This window comes from Poecilia mexicana, unplaced genomic scaffold (genome assembly GCF_051168715.1).
Source record: "Poecilia mexicana isolate PSO_F unplaced genomic scaffold, ASM5116871v1 scaffold_10, whole genome shotgun sequence".
Lineage (NCBI taxonomy): Eukaryota > Metazoa > Chordata > Actinopteri > Cyprinodontiformes > Poeciliidae > Poecilia > Poecilia mexicana.
Window position 1 is genome coordinate 13,775,005 of NW_028263379.1, and position 11,430 is coordinate 13,786,434.

The 11,430-nt window shown below is 37.5% G+C and overlaps 1 protein-coding gene across 1 annotated transcript in view; it reads right to left on the reverse strand.

The window, feature by feature from the left end:
- Positions 1-922, reverse strand: part of LOC106920040 (ATP-binding cassette sub-family C member 5) — a 37,584-nt gene extending 36,662 nt beyond the window's left edge. Inside the window, exon 1 of the mRNA XM_088009440.1 lies at positions 606-922. The gene's annotated coding sequence lies outside the window, so the exon portion shown is untranslated. The remainder of the gene's footprint in view (positions 1-605) is intronic.
- Positions 923-11,430: the final 10,508 nt, after the last annotated feature.

Below are 11,430 nucleotides of genomic sequence, written 5' to 3' on the forward strand. Positions count from 1 at the left end.
CTGAACATTGAGTTCCTGTACAGTCTGGAAACAACTATAGAACCCATCAAACCAATAAAACTGATTTGGGTGTATTATAAATCTATTAAAATGGCTTGACATCCATCCATCCATCCATTAAAATAACTTGTTTGTTCATCCATCCATCCTATAAAACTGCTTGACCATCCACCCCTTCATTCATTAAAACTACTTGTCCCTCCATCCATCCAAGCTGTAGCTTGATAGAACTATGTACAGTAAACTCATATTAAGCTATTTTATTGACACTGGGCCAGGCAAAAAGCACTAAAAACTCTAGAAACTTGTATCGGAGTGTCAAATTTAAACATGAATCTGTGTAGAAACCTTGTCAACAGGTTTCTACACAGAAACCTGTTGACAGGTTTATGTGTAGAAACCTACATATACCTGCCAGGTCAGGTATAACCTGACTGCCAGGTATAACCAAGGCAGTCAAAAGGTCCAACTTAAAAACTTCAGAAGGCTTCCAGAGATCACTTCATCAACAACACTTTTACAATGAGCTCTTTATGATATCGAGAATGTATAACTGGCTTAACAGTTATTTTGAGTACTGTACATTCCCACTTGTTATCACTTACGTTTGGTTCCGCCAGTCGCGGGTCGCTTTGGTAGCAGTTCAAATGTGAAGCGTGCTGAAAATCAAAAAGAGCAGCTGAAGATGGTCATGACGCCTCCTCTTTTAGCTTTTTAAACTTTTCCGACGTCGTGCGGACACATCTCCCTGCAGAGCCGCTGCGGTGCTCAGATGGAAACACTGGCTCTGAACATGGCAAACTTTCCGCCTCACGTGTACGTAGTGCGTGCTGCTTCCTCCCAGCGGTGTCCACGGCTCTGCTCCTCCGTCACATAACGACCTAAGGCGGTCACACAGCCCGGCAGGGGGAGAGGAAATCCCGGCTTCACTCTGATGTAACAGCGGCTCCGCCAACCGGTAACTCGGCTGAGCGGTCACCTTGGTAACGGAAAGAAAAACAATGGGCGGAGCAGAAAACGTGACAAGGAATCTGATTGGCTATTCCCTGACGTAGTTAAGGAAAACAATAGATGCGATTGGCTATCCTCTGAATTAATAAATCGTTGTGTGTCTTTGTAGGAAGATCAGACAAAATGAAAAGGATAATACTTTGCATAAACCCTTTGGTTTTATAGGTTTTTTTCCCCCTCTGAAAACCCATTAAATGCAAATATTGAAAAAAGCTATAAGTACTGAATAAATTAACCATTCAAACGAATTTGAAGAATGCTTTAGAAGTAATGCTTCAATGCATTTGTTTGAATATGAAGGATTTAGGCCAAGTAGAGTTTCTAGTAATTTTTCAAAGTTCAAGAAATGTTTGCTGATTTCACTGGAATTCACACACACACACACACGCACACACACACACACACACACACACACACACACACACACACACACACACACACACACACAATAAACTCCCATTGACTACAAATTATTGTATTCAGAAAATCTGAATTGCTCTCAAAAATAAAATTAACACTGTGGAAGAACAATACAGCTGCACAGTGGTGCAGTTGGTAGAGCTGTTGCCTTGCAGCAAGAAGGTTTTGGTTTAATTCCCGGCCCTGGCCTTTCTGCATGGAGTTTGCATGTTCTCCCTGTGCATGCGTGGGTTTTCTCCGGGTACTCTGGTTTCCTCCGACAGTCCAAAAACATGTCAGGTTAATTGGCCTCTCCAAATTGCCCCTAGGTGTGAGTGTGTGTATGCATGGTTGTTTGTCTCTGTGTTGCCCTGCGACAGACTGGCGATCTGTCCAGGTGACCCCGCCTCTCGTCCGGAACGTTAGCTGGAGATAGGCACCAGCAACCCTCCCGACCCCATTAAGGGACAAGGGTGTAAAGAAAATGGATGGATGGAAGAACAATACATCTCTTTGAATAGTGTTTGTAGGCTGCAATTACAGTCTCAACCAAATGTTATTGTGAACAATAAAGCAAAACATATCCGACAGATCTTAAAGGTAGGAAGGGCAGACTTTAAAATCATAACTGAATGTTTTTAAAGGTTACAAATTTTACTCAGCTGCCATTTTGTTCCTTACTTATCTAAAATTAGAGAACTTGTATGTATTCTAAAAACAGAGAAGCATATTTGTGCTTTTAGGTGTAAGGAAAGATTCTTTGAAAAATACATTTGTTTTCTGATGTTTCCTAGCAAACATCTGAGGCTTTCACTGAACAGCCAAACAGACAATTAGCTGATGTCTGAAGCACAGCTGGTTCCTCTTTTTATTTAGGGGTATCAAATTGATGGGGACGAAAATACAAATACAAGGCACATTTTTCAAATTCATTGTAACATAAATCTAAAGTTTTTGTGGGTAATGCAATGTAATTTTAAAATAAGTTTGAGATCATCTTGGCCTTACTTCAGTTTCACAGCTTTACTGTTTGGTAAATTATTTGCTGCAAAAAACAACCAGGATTAAGATGTTTGTTGTTTTTATGCTGCTCTGTACAAACTCACAAAGCAGTGTTTTGGGCGCATAGCTAAAATTCATACCATACAATGAGCATTACATTAATAATTTTTTAAAAGTCTAAGGACAGGATATGTCAAAGAAAAACACATCACAAAGAAATCTGAAAAGCATGAGGACTGAAACATTTCAAGGCTCAAAACAAAAAAGGAATCAGCAACTCCAAACCCTGCAGAGAGCCTTTTGATGTTCAAGGAACATAAAAATATTAAATATATAAACATGCTGTTCCTTTTCAATTTGGGTGGTATACTGAGATATTTCTTCTGCAAATGACTTTAACCTCTTCCCTCTTTTTCAAATAAATCAGTAAACCCTGATATTTAAATTAATAAATTTAAACTATTAAATTTAAATATCTGAGTTTTTATTGAGACAAAATATACATGTGGACGCTCATGAATTAGCAGTTGTCTTGCGAACTGAAGGTGTTGGGTGTGATTCTAGCTTCTTCTTGCTATTTGTCAAGGTCAGTTTTAATTCCTGTGAATTGCAGAAAGTTGATATTAAAGGACTATGACTAGCTCCAAATCTTCATTGTCTCAGCTCAACAGCTAGATTTCTGAATCTTTGAGACAGATAGGTTTTACAACTGGACAATAAACCCCAAAGCACATCAAAACTGGTTTGAGAATGGATAAAAACAGGATAAAATTAACTATATGGAATAACCATAAGCCCACTGAAAATGTCTAGCATGAAACCAACCAATTCAAGTGGACTTTAATATTTCTGATGAGAGTAGGAGTCAAATATCTTGCTTGAATTATACCAGAATTTTGATGATGCACACAAAAAGCACATGAATTGGTCCAACATCAAAAAGAAATGAATTCAAATAAAGAAAGATCACAACAAATTCAAACTTGTTTTTAAGATTCACTTTAGTTGTATGTTGTACAGCCATTCCATTGAACTAACAAAATATTTAGTGAAAGATCAAAATAATTTGACTTAGATGTTAATGACGAGGTTATGCTGACCAAATTTAGCTCTTCTTCTTTATATGTAGACCACCACTACATCAAAACACAGGGATTTCAAAGTAAAAATGATGGAAATCTTTAAATAATATTTAAATAATCTGTCATTTTCATTCATGGAAGTTTTAAAAAAAAAAAACGTGCAAAGAAAAAAAAAACTTAGTTTTTTCATTCTTGGAAGGATGAAGGTATAGATTTTTTCCTCTTCTGTTGCCCAGTAATATGCAGAAGATACCTCTTAAGTAAAGAACTACCAGTAGAAGGAACTTCTCAGACAGCAGACACAGCTGAGGGAATAGACGTGTTGGTCAGATAATCTATTATCATTAAAAAGAACATGACGCCTTTCTGGTGATGAGATTGGAAATATAATTTGTCTAGCAGTTTTTAATGGCCATGTCTGGACTGCTGCTGTAACCGCAGATACAGTAACCATAGATCCTGATGAGTCCATCTGGGGAACGGACAATAACATCTTCCAGGAAGCTGCATTGATCTGCCTACTTTATATGACGAGATCTACCATAAACATTTTAGAGTATTTATACGGCTACTGTAATTGAAGGCATCTCACATTAATAATACATGTAAAGGCAGGAGTTTCACCACATGGACAAGGGATACATTGACACAGGGAAGTACCCTGTAAGTACCGGGATATCTGCTGAAGGTTTTGTGAAAATACTGAATAAGTACTGGACCTACAAGATGTAGAAAAGTACAGTTCAGCATCCAGGAAAGTACACTGTGAAAACATTTAAGGTGTCCTGTAAACTCTGAGAAGGTATGATTTGTGTTCTGAAAGACTGAACTTATCATGAAAGAAAGTACTTTGTATGATCCAGCAAGTACCTCGTAAGAGCTGTGAAAGTTACAAGTAAGTACTTGAAAGTACCATGTATGTTTCAAAAAGGTCATCCATGTGAGGAAAGCATCCTACACGATTCAGGAAAGTACCTGAATGTTCTGAAAAGGTTCCCTGTAAGTGTGTTTAAGATCAAGAAAAGGACCCTACAAGATCTAAGAAAGCACACAGAAAGTAGAAAGCAAAAGTGCAAAACAAAACGTTAGCTCCACTATTTGGAAAAGTGTGCCCACCATTGTTGAATCACAAGAAAGATGAAAATGTTGGCTGAACCTTGAACTGAAGAGGGCCAAATATATCTTCTGTTAATAAGCACATCAAACAATCCAAAACTTATATAAGAAGATGTTTATTCAGTGAGCACAGAAGGTCATCAGGCCCAAAACTTTTGACATTTCGAAGAAATTTTATGATGCAGTTTGTGTGGAGACCTTTGTGTGCACAGAAAATAAACACTCTACTTTTGTCCTCACATTGGCCTGAAATTGACACAGGGAAAAAGTGCAACTTTCTTTTTCTCAACAAAGAGACCAATTAATTTTAAGCTGTCGGACTAAATATCAAAGTGTGGAAAAAAAAAAAAGTACATACGTCATAAAGGGAACCCTTTTGTTCCATCTGTGAGGAAAAAGAATTAAGTTACATATAATAAAATTAGTGTAACAACATAAACCGTTTTTAGAACTCGTTTCTTCATCCTTCAACATCTCTAAGGTGTAATGTGGCACTGCAAACTTGCTGCCAGCAGTCCCTGCATGACCAGCAGACAGAAAAAAAGCAATAGTTGGAATTGCGAAGAAAACCATCGATAGGGTCTCACTTTACTGAGCTGGGAAATTTGCAGAACTTCTGCAATCAATGCTCTGAATGCGGACTGTGTTATCAACCCCCTGAGACACTTAAGATAAAAGCTAAGCCACGGTTCAGGCGAGAGCACAGCACAAGTCCCTCTATTTCTGCTTTTCTGCCTCTGCTTCGTGATTTAGGGGAGAACTGGGCTGTGGCTGATGGATATGTTCGGTGAATGAAGGGTACTGAATCTTTTATAAGTGGATTTAAGGTGTATAACGTTTTTCTATCCAAGTCTACTAAAAGTTATTAAACTTTCTCTTCTGATATGGCCTTTCCTTTCAGTGCAACATCTAAAAATGAGAACGTCCCGTGCTTTAAACATCGCTGTATGTCTGATGTTTTTGACAATGACAAGGTACAGGTGGATGCAGAACTGAAGAAGAAGAAGAAGAAAAAAACATGAACATTTTTTAACAGTATTTGAAAAGAGAGCAGAGAGGGTTTTCCCTCACAATACTATCATGTTCTGAGTGGATAAATACATAAGACAGCTCGATTTGTTGAATTGCCGATATGCATTAATATTAAAACTCACGTTCAAGCTGCAGCACTGAACATTTCAATTACTCGACCTTGGTGTGTTTACGTTGTGCAGCTGGTGCAAGCGTTGCCATCTTAGGTGCAAGGAAACATACATTTAATTAGGGAGGGATTTTACTAATTCAGCCTACAATCTGAAGGTTGAGAATCAGTTTTTTTTATTCTGTGTCTGTTTCACCTGAGCACAGACTTCTTTTGCTCAAGGTCTGAAAAAAAAAGAAGCATTTTTGCTATAAATGCATGATTTCCTAGCTATTGAGTTTCATTGTGTGTAGCTGGAAGTGCGGGTGGATTTTGCGAAACCTCTGATGGTAACTTTAGAAGTAGCTTGCAAGTTCAATAAAGGCTCAGAGTGAAAGCTCTCCTCTTAAACTCTTTGATTTTTTTTGCTAAAATGTGTTCATGAGATCCTGATCAAGCTGACCGACGACTGACAGAAAACTGAGGGAGTTTTAATGACAACAAAGCTCTAGTTGAAATAAATGTGTTAAATTTCTGAAAATGCTGAAGTAGCTCCATGTTACCTGATAGTAATCAGTATTTTTGCATAGTGGTAAGAGACAGATGTATGCAAATTATGCTATAATAGTATTCCTTCTGAAGGATTTGTCTGGTTTTTCAGGATTTTTGAATGTGCACGTAGATTAAATGTTGCATTAGAAACAGTTAATAGTTGACTTCTTCAATTAGTCAAACACAGAGTTTTAGCTGGTCAAACACTGAGAATTTTGCAACATCTGGCTTGGAGATAATAGCACTTCAACCAAAGAAATTATCATCCAGTCAAACAAAGTGGTATGACGGTTGGAGGCTCTTTGGTTCATTCAAGACCAGGAAGACTTGAGAGACTTCTCCTCTCTATTTCAAAAATCCTGAAGAAGAAAGTTTGGCTATCGGTTGGTGAGCTTAAGAACATTAGCATTTTGCTGCTGGACAGTGATCAATTCAAAACAATAGTAATATCCATTTGCAATAATGTGGCATGATCTTAAAGAGACAATACATTTCTTCAAATGGGGCAGGAACAAACAATTCTACAAAAATGAGTGGGCCAAAATTCATCCACAGTGACATAAAAGAGTTATTGACTGTGATTGCAATGCTTCTTCTCACCAATGGAGGCACAACTACTCATTTGGCCAATTAGTTTTTCACATAAAGTCAGTTTGGATTGTGTTGTTTACCTGCATTTAGGTTACCTTTGTCGGATACTAAAAGTTACAACTTAACGGCGACGGAAGGAAAAATATTAGGAATATGTATGGGAGCAAATGGTATGCGACGATAACGAGAGTTATCTATCGCAGCTTTGATATTACTTGTTTCAAACATCCTGAAATGTTCCTTAAAGTTTGCCTGGCAGTTGAATGGAAAGTACATTTAGTTGGCACATTGGTTAATGCAAGACAAAGCAAAGCTAATATTGAGAAAAGGCAGATGGGAACCAGTTCTGCTGGTGGTTGTAAAACAATATGTTAGAGAAACTCAAATATTTGAAGTTGTTTGAAACGTAAAAGGCCACTAGTCCGGCGCACTGACAAGATTCACATGTTACCTGGCAACTATAAATGTCTGTAGCAACCATAAAAAAATCAAATAAAGCAGCTTATAGTTTTCAAAGAAAAAATTCAGCACACATGGCTATAAATAAACCCACTAGAAGTGGGTCTTTCATCTCTCTCATAAAAGAGATCACACTGGAAAAAGAACCTAAAATTAACATGTTAATGAATCTGCTGCTGATACCTGAACATTCAGCAGAACTTTTATGAAGGTACTTATAGTAAAAATAGCTCGGTTTTAAAATTGTCTGGGTCACTGTGCTTTTCACAAAGACAGAAATAGAAACAATGTGCTCTGTAAAGCCTCCGCTCAAATTTATGATGCGCATTTGGAGGGGATTGTTACTTATAAATTAGGAGTAACAAATTTACCGCTGTCCTCCTAGTCAGGATTTCCTTAATCCAGAACCATTAATGATAAAAATGATTTTTAAAAAAACATGTTTTTTTTTTTTTTTTTTTTTTTTTTACAAAATCCTACAGGACTTCTCACATGGTGACATTGTGTTATTACAGTAACCTCTGTCTCATTGTGGACAAGAAGAGGTCAGACAGGATGATTTACTGCTGCAGTTGAATCATGTCATGAGAAATACCAGCGAATTGTTCCCTTTATAATCACTAGAGTCAGACTCAGACGGAGATGAGGGGATGGAGGAAAAAGAGACAGCTGTGAAAGTATCTCAGGCTGGTCAAAAGAGGACAGTCGGCTGTCTCTTGCAGCAGTAGTCACTTTGCACAAATTTCCCAGAAAATGTCAGACAGCTTCATTTTTGCAAAAGGTCATTTTTGGTGGTGAAAGTGGCAAATTGGCTTCCAGTGAGTGTCAAACCTTACATCCACTGGCCACCGATTAGAGGTTCACAACCAAAGAATGTCTTACCATTCCCTCACAGCATGAGTTCATGTTTACAATTGCAAATGATGCCAGAGCCAGAATGAAGGTTAACACCCGATTATTTAACATATAACTGTTGAAGAATCAAACAAAAGGAGTATCTACCCAGCTATCTATCTAGCTAGCCAGAAAGTCTGGCTCTCTAAAATAATTAGCATAGCCTGAAGTCTTTTCCCCTCTAATTCTGGTTTTGCCTAAATGCGACTCTAAAAATGTACCAAAAAAAGAGTTTTAATTTATGAGCTGCTGTTTGACGGATTCTTGCATTTTTCCAATCTAAAGTAACAGAAAATTAGTAAATCAGCATGAAATCTATAGTGTTAGCATATCTTGAGCGACCACGGTGGCTAACGTCATGCTAAATTATGTTTACCCATCATTCTCAATAATATATAATTCATTTTAAATTTTAAGTTCTCTTAATTTTAAGTTGTATTTATTGTCTATTTCATAAACATTAACGGCAAAACGAGTTCTTTCTTTTTTTTTTAATTACTAGGCAACAAAAGTACAGCTTTTTTTTTTTAAACTTTATTCACATCATTCCCTCAAGCCTGTTTGAATACTTACTGAGATTTTCTTTATATTAAACACAAATATCCACTTAATACCAAGGATTATCTGATTAAATCTGGATGTTTAAAAAGGTCACGAAAACAAATAAATCAATTTAGACACAAGAGTATAAAAAAAATAGAATAATTAGGAAATGACATTTCATATCTCAGAACAGACCTTGCTGATTTGAGGAGGTGTGCAGCAGCATGACTGCAATGTGATTCTGAATGTGACACTGAACAGCAGAAAAAAACAAATGCGGACAGCAGCTGCAGCTCAGCTGGCAATCTGGGACGTGCTTTAAAAAACATCCTGCATGAGATTCAAATTAACTGATTCAAAAGGGCATAATATGGTAATTCCACATTTAATATTGGGTAATTCTGTCAGCCACTCCAGTGGAGAGAAACTTTCTGAAAAAAAGATTAATGATTTATGATTAACTTTAAAATGAGAATCACAGGGAAACAATTTACACATAATAAATTTAATCTCCTTTTCCCTAACAAAGAAACTCGGTGCATTTGGCGTTTTTCCGAACTCCCTCGCTAAAAATGACGACTCCTCAGCTAAATAATATTTGAAATACATTATTTATATCCCAGACAGGATTCCTGATGTATTGATTAATTCAGTCTACAGCCTTCACTGCCTGACAGGTGTTTGCAGCTACTTTCGGAGTCAAAACGAAAACACCTTCATATTTACAATAAAAGATAATTAGATCCTTACAGAGGCTTAATGTATGATAAATGCAACGACGCCTTAATACATCTCAATAAGTTTGACTGACAAAGGCACTTATACATCACAGATATGATGTAATTAATCCAAACAGCGGGGAGAAAAGTGCTTCTCCTCCGGCGTGTTTCACTTGTCATTTTTAGTGTCATCCAGACGTGCCTAACCTGCTTCTCACCCCCAGGAATCATCAGCGCGGCTGGGAAGAGATTTAGGCTCTCAAATATCCTTCATATCCTCAAAAAGAGAGAGAGAATACCGAACACACCAAGCATGACACGATGTCTTAAAGAAGAGGTCTCACAGGCTAATGGTCAGTCTTTATTTCTGCATACTTTATTTAAACATATAAAATAATACAAACATTTGATAGTCGTGTTCAATTCTTATGGAAATGCATCTTTTTTTATCTTGCCATCTACAAAAGATTAACAGACAACAGTGCTAAAGGTCTCACATCAGCTTGTAAAATCTTTGAAACTTGCTTAGCAAAAGTAGTCGTTCCCATTTACGTTTTCAGATTTTGGATATATCTGGAAAGTGTGGCATGCATTTGTATTCTGCTTCCTGGAGACAAAACTTCCTTGAAGCATCTTTTATTGCAATTGCAGAAGCAAATATTTAAATGTATGCCTCTTCCAAATTTGGACATCTAGACACTGAATGGTCTTTTGAATTTTGACATCATCATGACATATTTGAATTGTTTGGAGAAATGTGAAATGTTTAAATGTTGCTTTGAACTTCTCCAGAAGTTTATCATCTGATCTGTCTGCTACGTTTCTTGTCCTCCAACAAACCTACATCCTTCACAGAGCAGATGTTCACTGTGGTTATAAAGTGTGGAAAGCACATGAGGGTACTATATTCACTAATTAGGTGAATGCTGAAAGAAAATAAATATATTGATTTTATTTTAGGTTCCCAGAGTAAACGGGGATGAATAGAAATATCCACCACAATAGATTTTTATGTCTAAAATATATTAAAAACCATCATTCTTCAACTTCGGTCTGCCACATAAAATACCAAAAACAGAGATTACAGTGGTTGCAACAGGCGGAAATTTGTAAAGTTGTCTTTGCAAGACACACTGAGATTTATCTGCATGTATCTGGAAGGCATAACCTGCTTTTATAAGACTGAATGCTTAATCACAACTAAAATCTACCAGCTGCTCTTTGCTGCCATCAACCTAAACACACCTGGTGAAACTGAAAGCTGCCACTTGTTTGCAGTTAAACAAGCTTGATGAAAATCTCACAACCACTTCACCCCATCAGAGTATTTTATTCTGGCTAAACGGAAGATGCTTCCTGCATGTCAGTAGAAATGTCAAAGGAGCAAGATAACTGCATCTGATTTCTACATTTAAATGTTTCTCAGGTTAGGGCAGTTCTTCTTCTTCAGCTATGTCAAAGTACCAAACTGTCCACACCCGGTTGATTGGCAAATTTAGACACACAAATATAAATGAACTTTTACCTGTGCAGATAATTGGTGTCAGTTCCTTTCTGCTGAAGGTCCCCTCCGTTCACAACAGCGTGACACTCGTTAGGAGCGACGGCCCCTTCCCCACCTATGCTGGCTTGAGTCACACTGCGTTGACATTCAGATCAAGCACCAATCAAACCCGCCGGCTTCAGTAAGTGAAGGACCTCGCTGTTTAAATCATACACCGTTTCTGGAGGAATTCAATGAAAGTATTGATGTATAATGGAAGATTTTCTGGCAAATGTTACTTAACTCATACAATTCTTCTCACCTGCAGGGAGGCATTTAATGTTACAGGGAGCCTGCTAAGCGGGTGCAAATACCTTATGGGCATTCACGGCGTGCTTTCAGCTCCTGCCTGCTTTGTATGGGGATCCATTTAGGTTACAGTGGGAGGAAAGGAAGGAG